The following is a 17,632-nucleotide window of genomic DNA, read 5'->3' on the forward strand; positions in this document are numbered from 1 at the left end:
CTTGCTATATAGGAATTTTTACTCTAGGCCTGTATGCTTGATTTGGCTAAGTTTATAGTGAATTACCAAGTGCTGTAGAATGAAGAAAAGACAGTTCCCTAGCCCACTGGCACTGCTGAATGGAACATTCATTACAGAATTCTTGGACTTACAGAACCTGGCTTATATTTTCTACTGAAAAGTACTTGGGATATGATAGAAGTTTGGATTGGTGGCAGAAGATGGGGTTTTAGTCATGGCGTTCCACTTACGAGACATCGGGATATCAAATTACAGTATGCCTGATGCCTCAGTTTCTTCATTTCTAAACTGATGCTAATAAAAAATATCTAACTTCTCTATCTGGTATGGGTAGAATGTAAAATAGCATGTGTTCAAGCACTCTGTGAACTTAAATAATTGTAACTTACCATTTTTGATGTTTCTTACCATTATTATCTTGAATTCTTCTAAGGATAAAATTGTATTCACTGGAGAAACCAGCGAGTTGTTTCTATATGAAACTGTGCAGAACCCAGTGATAGGCATTTAGGCTTCAAAAATCAATTGCCTAAGGATAGGAGAGAAAAGACATGCTGTGGCAATAATTTACTGAAATAATGTTATGGGGCAATGAGTTGATCTCAAACTTAATGTGAGTACACAATGTGAAGTGACTGCAAAACTCTGGCGTGATCAGGAAGAAAAGAGTTTAGGTAGGAAGTTATAGTCTTATTCTTCTCTGCATTGATTAAACCACACACCCAGAATATTGAGTGCAATTGTCGGCATAATATTTTAAAGAATTAGAGGAAATCCAGAGTAATTCCAGGGTGAGATTTGTGAAAGGCTTAGAAATCATATCACCTGAGAAAAATTTGAGTGAACTCAGAGAAGCTGAGAAAGAATGAGTAAATTTATCCTGTATTCTTCTGAGGACAAAGCTAGAACCAATGGTAGAATTTATTTAAAAAAAATATAGCTCAGAATAGAGAAAGCATTTTTAAAATCCAGAGTTGCCTGAAGGCAAGACATGATGACTCATTGAGCAGGGAATTTACCCTCCTTGGAGGTGCTTCAAGAGAGGCTGCCTGCCCTCCCTCACCACACTTACATAGGATGGGAATTTCCAATTATGTTGGAGGTTTTATTGGATGCGCTCAAGTTCTTCCAACAATTCAACGTACATACTCAAGACTGCTATAAAATATTTAGTATAGTGCTCCCTTAGGCTGAACACATAATAAAGTTGGAACAATACAGAGAAGATTAGCATGACCTCCATACAAGGATGACACACAAATTTTTTAAACATCAATATATATGTATATAAAATAAATAAAATAAAATTATAAAATAAATTATTTAGTATACCAAAAGCATCATTTTCTGAAATCCATGAAATCTTGATTTTATGAGATGTTTCATTAAGCATATAGTCTACCTATAAGATACTTTTGGGGTACTCCACCTGCTCTAGTTCGTCTAGAGTATGACGGTACACATCGTTAGATTGGAAACTCTGAATTCTAACAATAAAGACACCTGAAAAATATGTTTGGCCCAATTTTTTCTTAACTTATTTGATCATGCAATATTTATCTATATTTCTATCTATTTATTTTTACATATAATCTCTATTACTAACCTGTATAATGATTGGCACAAGAAATCATCTGGGCATATTGAAAGTTATGATTTTAAAAATAAGTGATCCAGATCTCTTCTAATTTATAAGATATATATTATCAGTTGAAAATTTTAAGTTTTACTTATTTTCAAATATGAGGCAGTTTTCAGAATGCAACACAATTTGATCTAGCTTCCTAGGATGGCGGAGGAGTTATGATAAAACTGAGTGCCTAACATGTCAAACCTTCCAGCATCATTCCAGCTATTAGTAATGAGTATCAAAAAACTTGAGGGTAGACTTGTTTGCCGACAGAACTAATGGAATGTGACTGGGTTCAATCAATATGTTTTACCCTATTGTATTTTGAAGAGTTAAATTGTTACTTGACCAAAGGCTAAAATCCTAGATGTGTCTACAGAGTTCAGCAGTGTTTTCCTGATATCTCAGCTAGCTATTTCTCTTCAACATATATCCATTTGGTTCAATGTTTTTTTACATATATTTTTGCTTTTGCATTTCTCCAGCTTCCCAGCAGTGTTTCCTATGAGTAAGGAGATTTTTTTATATATACCACCAATTTGACTTTATTCTACATTTTTCTTTATTTATCCCAGCTTAGGATCATGTCATTCCCCTACCATTTGTGTGTGTTTTTCTAGGTGAGTTTTTTTTTTTTTTTTTGCTTCTAATGATGGCAACACCTCTACATTTAGTCCTCAGGCTGACTTTCCTGGAATTGGTTGTTTAGAACCAGAAATTATTGATCTGCCTAGCCTTGATCTATGCTCCCTTTATCTGAGCTGACAATATTTGCTCTATGATTCAGCTAACATCTCCTTTCCTCAGGGTCATCCCTTTTATTTTATCCTCTAGCATGTGGACAGTCCTCCTATGGCAATGTGTTCTGACCCCCTCCTGTGATCTGATCCTGACAGGGCCAGAGAAAATGTTCAGGTTAATGAAGAGCCTCATTATAAACACACATCCACTTGCTATTGTGTTGACTCACATTAAATTCTCCATGCGATTATATTCTGGGTTGAATTACCTAACATTTAACGATGTACTAGGCATTGAATAGTATAGTAAATGCTGCTGCTTAGTAGGAAAGGGAAGGTGTTGGAAATAATTTAAAAGAAGTATTACGAGGGAAAAGTACATAAAGATGTATTGCAAGTTTATCATAAAGCCTGAATGAAATAAAGTAGCTATTTTCAGAATTCAGAATGGGAATATTAATGTCAAGTATGTATTGTTTATCAAGCCTACTCCTTATCAGTATGAGAGAGTTTCACAATATATAAAGATTATAGCTTTGCTAAACTGTAAATACAATAAGATCAAAGACTGACTTTTTAAATGACCAATATATCCTATAATGTCATGGTTTTTTAAGAAATAGGTGGTACTTCAATAAGGGGTAATTGAAAAAAGGTTGAATAAAAAGGATCTTTATGAGGAAATCTTGGTTAAAAGAAACCAACAGAGGATGGCAAAGCACCTTTAGGTGAGTTTATTAGTTTGTTTTTACACTACTATAAATACTTACCTGAGACTGGGTAATTTATAAAGAAAAAAGGTTTAACTGACTCATAGTTCCACAGGCTTAACAGGCTTAACAGACTGGGAGGCTTCAGGAACCTTACAATCATGACAGAGGGCAAAGGGGAAGCAAGCACGTCTTACCGTGGCAGAGTAGAAGAAAGAGCGAGCAAAGGGGGAAGTGCCACACACACTTACACCATCAGATTTCATGATAACTCGCTCACTGTCAATAGGGCAGCATGGGGGAAATCTGCCCCCATGATCCAATCACCTCCCACCAGGTCCCTCCTCCAACATTGGTAATTACAATTCAACATGAGATTTAGGTAGGGACACAGAGCCAAATCATATCACTTAGCAAGAGGAGGAAGACTTTATTATCCTTAGATCTGAAAGGGGAAAGGCAATGGGTGGCTACAAGAACTCATTGAGAGCTGTAGCTTTAGAAAAGACTAGGTAGCCTGTTAGAAGCTGCAGCCTTCATGAAGTAATATAGCTGCTGTCAAACAGTAGTCCAACAGTGAAGAGCACAAGAAATAAGCACCTTGCTTACTTTCTCCCCAACCTCCAGTCCTCCATTAGTGCCTCCACTGGCCAAGCTCAACTAGAATATAGGGAGCAATGAAATCCATATAAATCCATATATAGTGATTTGCCATCTAAAGTATAGAATGAGATGGAGAATGGTAGGGAGTGAACGTGAAAGAACAAACAAAAAAGTACCCTACACAATAATCAATACTGAATACTATGCCTGGAACTCAACAGATATTTGTTGAATGGACAGATGGTTTTCTGGCAGGTTGTATGAATGAAAAGAAAACTTGAATTTACATATTTCATTTATAGTAAAAAATTGTGTTTGTTGTTTGTTTGTTTGTTTTCTGGCTGTTCAGCTGCTGGACTCCTTTGCTTGAGGAATTTGTCATTTTCTGAGTTTTAGTATATGGTAGGCCTCTTCCTTCAATTATGAAAGCTTTAAGGCCAGATCTCTGCTAGAAATTGTCTATTATAAGTTAGCTAGGCAGATACGGTACTTTAGACAGACCAAATCAGAAGGGAAGATTTTAGCATTGATTCTAGTTTTAACAACAGTTTTTTCTCCTTTAAAACTCTCAGAAAGAACGACAATACTTTCTTTTTGAAAGTAAAAGTCTCTGTGTAATCCTATACTAGTCAATTTTTAATAGCAAAAACTGAAAGTTCAGTGTTGCAAAATTCAAACTAATGTCCTCGGCTACTGTATACATGCATCATTATTTATTTAAATAGTTGGGATCTGTTAAGCATAAATGTATCTAACCTAAGTGAAACCAACTCAACTTTTCAAGAGAGAGCAAACATGAAAGCCATCACAGGAAACACGTTTCACAATCCTGAAATGCCTGTTAGCAAACATAAAGTTTTAGTTCATTGTACTCTTCTAACTTTCATTGGCAAAGTCCCTTAACCTTCAACTTACAATTCGAGATAGTGGCCAAATCTCTTCAAACTTTGGAAAGAGCCATTAGTGACATGACGTTTGAGGGATTCTCCAACAGGCTATAAAACAGAACAGCAAAATTGTTCTGTCAACTAAGTGGTTTAGGCAAATTGACTTCCCTAATGGGATTACCTTTGCATTAATTAAATCATTCCAATGTCTTGCTCAAGTACTGCAAGCTCTCCTTTGTGTTTTCTTCCAGAAATAATTTAATCTACCACAGAGTGACTTCTACACTCACTAGCTGTGTGACCTTAGGGAAGTTACTCAATCTCTTTGCATCTCATTTTTTTCTCTCTCAAAAACTGAGATGATTGCAGTAGCTATCTCGCATACTAGAAAATGAAAATTAAAATAATTTAAAATGTGCTCTGTACTTAAAACAGTGCCTGAACATATACAGATTGTTTGGAAAATGTTAGCTAAAGAGATACATGAACATCATCAGCAAATGACAACAAAAAAGTACAGTGAAATAATACAGAAAATCAAGTGGGAAGGCAAAGAAAGCCATGGATGATAATGAATTGTTAAAGCATGGTACTCTTTACACTTCTCTTGAGTTAATCACCTATAGTATTGGTTATAAAAATTTACAGTGTTTTTAAATGTAAACAAATAAAAAGAAATAAGCAGAGAAAAAAGTACATGGGGGGAGCACAACAATTTTTTGGAAAAAAAAAGGTGAGAAGCCAGGCGTGGTGGCTTATGCCTGTAACCCCAGCACTTTGGGAGGCTGAGGCGGGTGGATCACGAGGTCAGGAGATCAAGATCATCCTGGCTGACACAGTGAGACCCCTATCTCTACTAAAAATACAAAAAATTAGCTGGGCGTGGTGGCCAGTGCCTGTAGTCCCAGTTGCTCTGGAGGCTGAGGCAGGAGAATGGCGTGAACCCGGGAGGCGGAGCTTGCAGTGAGTGGAGATCATGCCACTCCTCCCCAGCCTGGGTGACAGTGAGGAGACTCTGTCTCAAAAAAAAAAAAAAAAAAAAAAAGATGAGAAAAGGATTTATTTTGGAATGCTTCATAAATAGGACACTCTATGATGTAATGAAAAATGCCCTTGATGGTGATCCTTATAATGAGTGATAAGTTCCACAGGGCTGTTCATTGTCAACACTCAAACTAGGTCAATGGCATCTCAATGAAATTTGCTTTACTAAAAGGACAACCTCTTGCCATACTTAAGGAAGAGGTTGTGGATGTGGAAAACACAGAAGAATTGAGGGTGGGGAGACTGATTTGCCTTTTCAGAGAAGAGAGAGAAGCTACTCAATGACTGGTGGAAATGGAATTTACCGATTTAGAAATGAGTGAATTGACTACCATAATGGGAAACGTAGGGTTGAGAGAGATCCATTCAATGTGGAGAAAGGAATGGACAGTGACCAAACCTAAGTAAAAAACAATTTTGTTCTGAGCTTTGGGCTTGGGTAAGAAAAGAGCAAGACACAAATTCTGCTCTGCTGTCTTTGATTCTAGTTCCCACCTCCCTGCTTTCAACTTCAGGCTGAGGGGCTTTTTAATGCTTAGAGTTCAATCTGCAGCATGTTGGATGTCTGACAACTTTTGGGGGCTGTGAAAGCTGTCAAAATAAATTGCCCTCATAATGTAAGAGGGAAGCCAAGCTGCACATCTCTCTGGATGCTGCGAATGTGCATACTCAGCTAGAAAAAACAGCATTGTGCTTCAGCAGCCTACTGGATATATTGGTCAAGGGTGAATTTCCAAGGATATCCCTTTGAAATTGCTATACAATTCTTTAGGTTTGGCAAGTAAGTCAGTTTCATTTTCCTGGGGCAGTGCATTTGTAATGTATACATAGACATTTGATAAAGGAATGACCACTGAAGGGGTAGCAAGTTTTAGAATTATTGCCTAAACTTTCTTCCTTACCTCAGATCAGTCACCTTTAACACTTAAATGCCGACCTTTAGCACAGAAGAGTTTAACTGTTATCAATATCTTTCACTATTTAAATAGGTTTTATGGTGCATGGAATATTTAAATCTCCACTTTAATTTTAAATTCTTGCACTCTGATCATAAGTATAAAATAAGCTAATGTGAATTTTACTGGAATTACTAATTAATAATGAGATTTCTTCTCATTTTTGAAATGGTCCTATTGGACTATTTTGTTCATTTTTTCTATTATAACATTGGAGGGTGGGGGCAAAACACCAGGTTTATGCTTTTTTACTGATTTAATAATGTCACAACACGATATCCTACAACCTGAGAATGACTTAGACTTTTTATTCTATCAAACATTTTCCTTAGAAAATGCAATATCCCATTAAATGAAGTTTAAAAATAATGATGACATCAATGCTTAATTCCACCACTCATAAAACAATGCTCTTTTCCACGTGCACTTTTTACATACATACATAAAATTGCATAGTTGCTATCATAGTTTATAGAATGGCATTTGTATGAAACTATTTTAACTTAATATTATATCATAAAATTACTTAGCCATTATCACTGATATTTTAAATATCAGTGATCAGTATTTCATTATGTTGATAGTTAATATATATATATATTTTAATTTGTATCAGTAAATCACTCTAAAAGTGGATTTGGTAAGTGGCTATAAACAAAGCAATTTATTTAGTTCTCAATGCTGTGGTCAGCAATTTGATCTCAGCTCAGCTGGGCAGTTCTATTCTCAGCAGGGCTCTTTCATGTGTCAGCAGTCAACTGTAGGTTGGGTAGATGACTTTGCTTTGGGGAGTTGGCTTGTTTTCAGCTAAACTAATGGGGGTCCCTGGGCCGCAAGTTTTTCATTCTCCAGCAGGCTAATCTGGGCTTGTTCACATGGTGGCTGCTAGTGTTCCAGTGTTTCTAGTACAAACTAGTGTTAGGCATTCTATTGGCCAAAGCAAAGCCTGATGCCAGTCCAGGTTCAGAAAGTGTGGAAGTACATTTCATTTCTTGATGTGAGAGCTGCAGTCACAATGCAAAGGGTATGGCCTATGGTGAGGTGGTGAGGATGTGTGGGGTAAAAATTTATGGACACTTTATAATATTAAATAGTCCTATTGCAATTAACATTGCAGTGAACTTTATTGTACTTACAACTTTTGTTAATTTCTGCTGAATAATGTCAATAACTTAATCAAAATCATCAGGATAAATTCCTGGGAGTAGAATTAGTAAATGATATGTTAAAATGTCATCATGATAACATCAAATTAATAGAGGGCTTTAAGAGTCATTTTTGACTCTTAAAGTGGTTTTGGCAACTCACTTTGTCTAACATCTCAGTCCTTCCACTCCCTTTCCATTTTGCTCTTTCTCCAAAATGACTGTAGTAAATACTGTTGTTTTGGAAACTTAGTAAGTGCTCAATAATATTGGTTGTTATTATTACTGTTACTATATTTTGCTCTTTCCACCAGCCTTTCTGCAACAATACTACTTTCAATTGCTCTTTCTCTGTTCTAGGATCAGCTAATCATCACAGATCATTCATTTAAAATAGATTAATACATTGTTATTAAATATAAATATAAACTTCAGCTGTTTACTGTGTAATTGGGCTTTGTTAAATGCTATATATATTAACTAAATTATCCTGCAACCTATGAGCTGGGTATTTTACGACTCAATTTTATAGCTGAAAAATCTGAGGCTTCATAGCTTGTCCAAAGTCACACAGGATGCATATGGTGGAGCTGGGACTTGGATTATGTTTATTTGAAACCCAAGCTTCTAGTCTTAAATGTTCTGTGCTAGTTTTTACTCTTGATGATACATATTCATATACATATCCATTTATATTTAACACAGTGACTAGACACAGCAGAGTAGATGCTAAATAAATGGTAGCTTAAAGACACAAAAAGTAATACAGGTTAATTAATACTGTCACATATTTGAACATTGTTGGGCTAGCTCTCATGGTGGAAAGGGGAAGGTTAGCAGAGTCACAGAGGAGCTGGTCTCACCTTTGGAACAGGATGATCATAAAAGGGGTCAGAACAAACTTCTGAGAACCAAAATCTTGCTAGCTAGGAGGCAGGCAAATAGCATCAGTAATGCCTTGGATAAGATGAAAAAAGGCTACAATAACAAGATTGTGATTCAGGAACATAGCTCTGGTTACCAGTTGGGGGAGACTGACAAGGACAATGTTAGTCCACAATCCTGGGAGACTCTGATTACAAGGCAGATCATTTAGAGAACTTAGAAATGAGAGTCAAAGTGGATCTCAGTTATCGGGCCTAAAACATTGAGGTATAAGATCCGTGTTTCATGAATTAGAGACAGAATATTAAAATAAACCTTATTGAAATCTGAAACTCACAAGTGTTTAAACTGGGTACACTATTATTTTTTCCCATTGCAAAAGAACCTAATTAAAATACTATGTTTTTAAGGGTTAGTTAGACTATATTGCCTTCCTTCTTCAATATGTGTTTTAGCAGAAAAGGATGAATAGCAAAAAAAAATTTTGCCAGTATTTCTCTGCTTTGGTTGACTCCATTTTACTGCTAAATAAGGAGCAAAATCACTAGAATGTCTATGTGCAAAAAAAAAAAAAAAAAAAAAAAAAAATGATGGAGGGATATAGGGAACAGTGATCTGGTCAATCAAATTAATTAAGAGTTGACTGTAGTAATAGCTACTTAGCAAGCCATTTGTTCTTTTCTTAAAATTCAAATTTTATGACTAAACCTCATGAATTTATAAATTAGCATATCAAAAGAAGGTCCTGCTTTTCATTTGGCTCTGAAAATTTTAGTAATGTGGTTACAGTTTGTTCTTTACTCTAAGTCTTTCTGAAAAAGTTACTTAGCTTTAGAGAAATAGGCAAGATTTAACACATCAATATTTATAACTTTTTTATTATAAAAATTTTCAAGCATATATCAGAGAGAAAATACTACAATAAACTCCTGTAAACATGTCACCTGCCTTCAACAGTTTTGAAAAAAATGGCGAGTCTTGTTTCATTCCTGCCCTCATCTACTCCTCCTCCACTGTATTATTCTTAAAGCAAATCCCAGGCATAATTTCATCCACAAATACTTTTCTAAGATTACTTTTGAAATTTTGAAAAACTTATTTACTAGGCTATTGAAATTTTTTATATCATGTCTGATTCAGTGGCATTATACATTACCTTGAATCATTTACTACTTTCTTTGATTTTTAGTTATGCAGCTGAACTAAGTTTTAAATGTATGAGCTGTTCAATACTCCTTGGTCAAGTGCTATAGTACTGTATTATATCCTTGTCATAAACAATGCAAAAACATTCTTATTGAATCAGCTTCAGTGAATTAATACTGTTTTATTGTACTTATTTTTAAAATTTAGAGATGTGTAAAAAAGGGAGATTATGAGGATGAAATGTTAACTGATTTTTTTGGGGGGAAATGTTATTAAATTTTATCTAAATTGCTAATTCTTTCTAAAAATTTTTTTAACCTAAATGATGATGTCTTTTGAGAGTGAGCAGTTATACACTTGAACCAACTGAAGTCTCCAGGACATCCTTTGAAACAAATCTTAGATTAACTATATATTAAGTAAAGTAGCTATGTATCAATAGGCTGGCATATACATAAGAGGGAAGGTTTTGTTCTCTTTCCAGGAAATTCTTGTTTGCTTCATAGCATCAGCTGTCTGGAATTCTAGAATTTACTTGTTTATTTTTTAAATAAATAATAAATAATAGATTTTTTAAAAAAGATTTAAAGCCATTGAAAATTATCTTGGAAATTGTTGATTTTATAGTATTCCAGAGCTGTCACAATGTAATACTGAAAACTGAAAGTTTTTATTTTGTTCATTACAATTTTTTGATCCTCAAATGTAAGGTACTATATCAATAAATAATTGTTATCATATTTTCAAGAGTTCAGAAAACACATATATACATTAGCAGTTTGTGAAGCTATATTTATACTGATAAACTTTAATAACAGTTTGATTACCTTAATAGAAAATGGGCTCTTTTAAACACTGATTAAATTTAGTTTCATCTAGTGTTTACATAATGTGTTCTCATGGTGCTTCTAGAATTTATGTATTTTGGAGATATTGCATGTACCTTCTATTCTGTTAAAGAGAGTGTTTTCTGCTACTTTATGTGTTTCCAACAGATAGTCATGGAAGGATGTGTGCAGAAATGTTAAACAAAAAACCCATAAAACAATGAGGTAGAAATCTTGGTGCAATGGTCAGAATCCAGCATGGGACAGATGATTAAAGGGAGAGTAGTCTCAAGAAAACTTGGTGCTGATTTCACTGGGCCAAAGGCTTGGGGAAAAGGCTCAGATTGCTTGGTAGAGAAGAAGCGTACAGCCAAGGTATCCCAGTCTACTGGACAAGATATTATTATATCTTCTTCACCCTCTAGCAACGAATCATTTCACCTTTAAACCTCCAACACATTTTAAAACACGCAGAAAAATCTTATTTTTTGTGAATTGCTGAGTGACTTTCAGAAATTTGGTCTCTGCCTGTGGTATAGTTTAGACAAAGCCATTATCCCTCCAAACTGTGTGGTAATGACAGAACACATGCTGCTTAATGTAAACTCACAGCCCGGTGCTGGGCAGACATGATTAAGCTGTCATCTTCCCCAACAGCATCAGCAGGAGAAAAATAAAGAAGCAAAATCATCTTATTCATATTTATTAGGGGACTTTGCAGTGGGTCTGTGCCCTCATGCAATTGACATTTTTGCTCATGTTTATGGCTGATGAGCTGTGGATCAATTTAAATTAATCCTTTGCTAGCCTAGATAAAAAAATAGTGCCTTTTATAAAGTGGCATCACCTCCATGTCTCCTTCCTTTCTATGTCTTAGCAAATATACACATTCATTTATTCTGAAAGTTTAGCATGGTTAGATATTATTTGCAAAATTTAAAATATCGTAATATGGGTCAACCTATAGGCAAATAAAGCCTTCAGAAAATTGACTTGTTTAGTTTTTAATGTACTTGTTTAGGTTTTAATTCTGTGTTTGTATCCTTTAATCCAACATACACTAATTCCTGCATGCACAGTCATACACACAAATTAACAAATGTATGTGTGCACACACACCTACTCATACATGTTTTTTGCTGTCTTCATCATTTGTTTTTCTACTGCATTAGTGAAAATCAGAGCTTTCAATGAGGAAACTCATGATCTTGGGTATAATCAATGTGCTCTTACTCTCTTTTTATTTGGAATTGAAAAAGAAATCTGTACCTATGCGTTAATTCTTAGGTATAATCCTTGAATAAAACGGTTTTCCAACATGTACATGTGATGGTGTGCAAAAGTCAGAAAGGAGAGTACATGATTGAAATTATAAAATGACAGTGGGGTTCCTATCAGTTTCAAGAAAAGCAGAAACGCATTTGTTTATACAATTTTAAAGGAACAAGAAGAGAGCTTATTCTATGCCCATTGCCTTGATTCAAAGCCACTACTTCAACTCCCCTGACTCAATTTGGAACACAGTAAGACTGACAGAGAAAGAGATTAAAGATCTGTAACCTTCCTGCAAACAACCCCAGGCTGCCCTGCCCACCTAATAGACAGCATCTAAGACAGGGGAAGAACACATTCTCCTAGTTCATTCAATTCTGAGCTTTCCTATCTTGGACTGTCAAGGAGATGCCAGTTTCTGCCAAAGTGCCTGCTCTCCAGGAGATGCTGAGATTAGAAACTGGCCAGAAAGGCTTTACTTGTTTTTGTCATTGAGCAATCAGTGTCAGGATGTCAGGAACTTACCTCATTGGATGTAGAGGTGACATCTTGATACATTAGCTTGCCAAAGAGTTGGCAGGACCATGACAGCTTCTGGCTGTTGGCATCCTGGATTCATTTACTTCCCAAACTGTTAATGTAGCAAATTAACCTTGTCTGATGAACTTCTGCTACATTTTCAAGGGTCATTGGATATAGACAGAGATAATAAGCAAAGTATTTCTAATACTTTTTACATCCTCTCTCACTCATCATCTCTTAACTTGCTTGTTGCCTAACCTCTTCTACTAGACCTTTCTATGAAAAAAAAAATTTGTCTAATCTCTGATAGAATAATACTGAATTTGGATATATTTCTAGTATCTATGATAGGCAGAGCTTTTTTCTATAAGGTTAATCATGACGGACAATCTCCATGAGGATATTGATGAGCTAGTTGGTACCACCACCAGATATGTAAAATCTAGATAGGGAAAGGTTACTTTTACTTGTGCTTCTAAATTAAGGTTTTTGTCTATGTCACACACTATGCAGTGCTCTGGAGCCACTGCAGATTCTCATGTTCCAATCACAGCAGAGCAACCTGTCTGTAATTTCCTATTTCAAAGTGCTCAGAAGAAAAAATAGAGACCCTGGACTTTCATGTCTTTGCCTCCATTTTAACTACTGAGATAAAGGCATGCATTTGTGTCACCACCTATTTTCCTGTCTTTGCCAAATACTGAAAAACAAATTGTATATTCATAGAATAAATTAAAACCTGGAGGAGATTTAATAGTGTATCTAATATACTTTATCTACAGGAAGTGGAAGTACAGAGTGGTGGTTATGAATTCAAAGGTATGATCACAGAAAATAACATTGATTCCCGTCCCTGGGCCAGGAACACTGCTGCCTGTGTCTGCCTTTCGTGTCACTGGGCTCTCACAACAACTTTATGAGACAGGTAATGATGAGCTTCATTACTTACAGCCTCAAAGAGGCAGACTCAAGAAGTTATAAAGAGTAAGTGAGGGCTCTGGAAATAGCTTCCCTTTTCAAATTGTTACAATGTCTCTTACTAGTTGTGCAACTTTGGACAAGGCATAAATTCTCAACACTTTAATTTCTTCAGTTATAGAATACCAATAATAATAATGCCTTTCTCATCTATTAGTGGCTTACATGAGTTAAAATGCCCAGCACGGTGCTTCTTCAAAGTAGTCTCCAGTCCTTCAGCATCTGCATTGCTGAGAACTTCCTAGAAATTCAGATTCTTGGGTTACAACTCAGACATATTGAATCAGAAATTCTGGGGGTGAACTTCATTAATATATGTGTGAATAAGATCGCCAGGTTATTTGGATGCTTGCTTACATGTTAAAACCACTGGAGTAGAACACAGAAATACTTTAAAAAGTGCTGAATTTGAAAGAAGTGCTCCTTAAAAAAAAAAACCCATGCTGGGCGGGGTGGTTCACGCCTGTAATCCCAGCACTTTGGGAGGCCGAGGCGGGTGGATCACGAGGTCAGGAGATTGAGAACATCCTGGCCAACACGGTGAAACTCCGTCTCTACTAAAAATACAAAAAAGTAGCCGGGCGTGGTGGCGGGCACCTGTAGTCCCAGCTACTCGGGAGGCTGAGGCAGGAGAATGGCGTGAATCCGGGAGGCGGAGCTTGCAGTGAGCCGAGGTCGCACCACTGCACTCCAGCCTGGGTGACAGAGCAAGACTCCATCTCAAAAAAAAAAAAAAAAAAAAAAAACAACCCAGTTGTGACTTTGTGAATTCAGTATTGAACCCTTCCCAATATTTGTATTGATATCACGTGACTGCAAAGTTAAAAAGAGATGAAATATTGACTTTCAACCCTATGAAAATATATCTTTGAAATGGGTTGATAAAACTTGCAAAAAGTAGCAATAAAAAGTTTTGAGCACAATATTATTCATGTAGAAGACTGAAGGTACTCCTCACTACATGTGGAATAATTTAATTGCTTCATGTATGCCTGCGATGATAAACACTATTAACATTTAGCTTGACATCTAGGAGTACAGTTTAGAAGTCATTTCTAATATTTAGTATCTCAATGATATTGAATAAGTTATTTACATTCTCCTTGTCTTAGTTTACTCATTTTTAAGATGGGAATAATAAGAATATATAAATCCATCAAGAGAATTAAATAATATGATTCATGTAAAGTGCAAATGGCTGGCTTTAAGTAAATATTAGCTAGTATTATTATTAAGCTTGTACTTTGCATTGTGTAGTAAGTCATTAAATCATCTCAATAGCCACTCATAGTAAATAATATTATGTCTTTGTATCATTGATGGGAAATCTGAGGATCATAGAGATTAAAGAATAAGCCATAAGTCACCCAGTTATGTACTAGAGACATGATTGAAGCCAGAAAATCTAATTCCAAATCTACTCACTTAACTACAGATAAGCAGAATAGTTGTAGATATTTCTGACTTCCCATGGAGCAATAAAATAGTGGGTTGAGGAAAAACCTTAGGAAGATAAACTGTGAAGTATTAACCAGCGTTTTCCCCATAAGAGGTTGATGTTGCATTTTGTCTTTGGTACACATTGTTGTAGAGGAAAAATTATAAAGACCATTATCTCAAGAAATGATCTCGAAGAAAAAGCAATACTATAAATAAAAAACCCAAACACTTTAAAGTTGAGGAAAGTATTCCCTTCCTTCCCTTTATACTCATAAAGAGATTAATCCAAGGGGCCATTTTGAGCTGGGTCTAGGAGAACTTCAATGGGAAGAAATGGTGTTGTAGGATGGGTTTGATGAGCTGTCTGATTCCTTTCACAAAATTCCATGGACTCAGTTTTAGAATCTTTAAAATGCAAATGTAAAGCTGGATGATTAATAAGTAATCTTCTAGTTCTATTACACGCTTTTTAGATATTGTTTTTAATTATCAGCAAAAAGGGAACATATAAAAGAAAAGATATTTAGAGACAGTAAAGAAGGAGACTTTCCAAAATTTAAAGGTTGTCATTTCATTGAATCTTTTCTTTTTATTTAGTTTTTATTTTATTTTATTTATTTTATTATTATTATTATACTTTAAGTTCTAGGGTACATGTGCATAACGTGCAGGTTTGATATGTATGTATACTTGTGCCATGTTGGTGTGCTGCACCCATCAACTCGTCAGCACCCATCAACTCGTCATTTACATCAGGTATAACTCCCAATGCAATCCCTCCCCACTCCCCCCTCCCCACAATGGGAGAAAATTTTTGCAATCTACTCATCTGACAAAGGGCTAATATCCAGAACCTACAAAGAACTCAAACAAATTTACAAGAAAAAACAAACAACCCCATCAAAAAGTGGGCAAAGGATATGAACAGACATTTCTCAAAAGAAGACATTCATACAGCCTACAGACACATGAAAAAATGCTCATCATCACTGGCCATCAGAGAAATTCAAATCAAAACCACAATGAGATACCATCTCACACCAGTTAGAATGGCAATCATTAAAAAGTCAGGAAACAACAGGTGCTGGAGAGGATGTGGAGAAATAGGAACACTTTTACACTGTTGGTGGGATTGTAAACTAGTTCAACCATTATGGAAAACAGTATGGCGATTCCTAAGGATCTAGAACTAGATGTACCATATGACCCAGCCATTTCATTGAATCTTAGCTCAAAGCCCCTGAGGGCTCTGGGGCCAAAGCAGTGTAAGTTTTCTTCTAGTTTTATATCAAGCTTTGTTTCTGCTTCTGAATAAAGCCTTTACTGTCTTTCTATAACAGTATATATAAACTATCTCCATCATGACAATTTCTTCAAATTCATAATTATATCAACTGCTTTATTTGTGATTTTATAGGGTTGCTGTAAAAGACATAAACAGTGAAGGCATGAGAGCTCTCTTTTAGCAATTGAAATCCATCAGTAATTATCTTCCACTCTGAATTTCAATCTCACCATTCCTAACATAATCAATTTTCTCCAATTATATAGTAGAAAAGTACAGGGTAACTACATGACTAGAAGAACTTTTTTTTTTCTGGGATGGGAAAGGGATAAAGGGATGAAGATGGGAGAGAAAACACAAGGACATATATCAGCTAGATCAGTTAAAAACATTAAGTAATTTCTACTACCAGAAACTAATACAATTATCTATACAGAATGTAAAATGTCACATCAAAAAAAGTTAATATCAAAAAAGGACTTTGAGGGTCATCTCCTGTGTGTAATGCTCACCAATGTTTTCTGAATTTGCAACTGTGGGAATGAATGTAGATGTGCTGATTTTGTCTAGCAACTCTTCATGCAGTTAATATCAGACACCAAACAAATACATTTTCTAATTCTTGGTAGGTTGTTAATTTTTATGGAAGTCAGTCAAGATAATAATTTTAGTCATGATAGCATACAAGAAAGGTTTACTTCACTTCTAAAATATGTGTTTCCAGTAGAAATAATTAGAATCTTTTAGAATGGGGACTATTTGTCAAGGGTCGGTAATTTAAACAAAACGTGAAGCTTTCAGAATTAGCAAAATGCTATTGGTTTCATCAAGATGCCATTTTTTATTACCTTCAGCTGCATATAATACACAAATAAATGGGAATAATATATTTGACAAGTAGATATCCTAATGAATTTGCAATCTGGATCTTTCTTAAATAGTAGTATGGGTTTGGTTGAAGTTCCACAAAATATAGACTCGGGGAAAAGTGAACAAAAATAAGTGCCTCTCTATCTTTATGTGAGTTAATATGTCTTAAAGACAGAATTTGAATTATAATCAAATAGGGAAGCTTAGTTTGTAAATTAAAATGTATTACTAACTTTATCTTAAGCACAAATAATAGTAAGACTGTAAATGAGAGAAAGGATATATCAAGAAAAGTTTAAGCAAGTACTGCAGATACTACATGACAAGTGAAAATGAGGGTGTGGACATCTGCCTGCATGTATGCTCTGAAGGTTATTACGTAGTTTACAGGCTAAGGGTGGGGAAGAGGGAAAAAGACTAGGGGAATTAGAACACAACATAATGATATAATATTTGTTCTACTTGATAAGAATCACTTGTAACCTGCCCATTAATGCTTATCAGGAAGTGTTTTATTTTCATGTTATATTGAGCATTTGCCCTGAAATTATGTTTGCATTCTTAGTTGGTTTAGAGAGCACTTTTTTCTTTTATTCTCTTCTCCTTCTCTTCTCTTTTCCCTTCCCTTCCCTTCCCTTCCCTTCCCTTCCCTTCCCTTCCCTTCCCTTCCC

General features: G+C 35.4%; 1 protein-coding gene and 1 non-coding gene across 3 annotated transcripts in view; both read left to right on the forward strand.

Moving 5' to 3' along the window:
* The window catches only part of LRRC4C (leucine rich repeat containing 4C), a 1,306,046-nt gene that overhangs the window by 333,955 nt on the left and 954,459 nt on the right, over positions 1-17,632 (forward strand). The gene's annotated exons all lie outside the window — the stretch shown is intronic.
* LOC111521919 lies at positions 1,201-1,306 on the forward strand. The gene has a single exon (XR_002725117.1). It is a non-coding gene; the product is annotated as a U6 spliceosomal RNA (small nuclear RNA).

This window comes from Piliocolobus tephrosceles, chromosome 13 (genome assembly GCF_002776525.5).
Source record: "Piliocolobus tephrosceles isolate RC106 chromosome 13, ASM277652v3, whole genome shotgun sequence".
Classification (NCBI taxonomy): Eukaryota; Metazoa; Chordata; class Mammalia; order Primates; family Cercopithecidae; genus Piliocolobus; species Piliocolobus tephrosceles.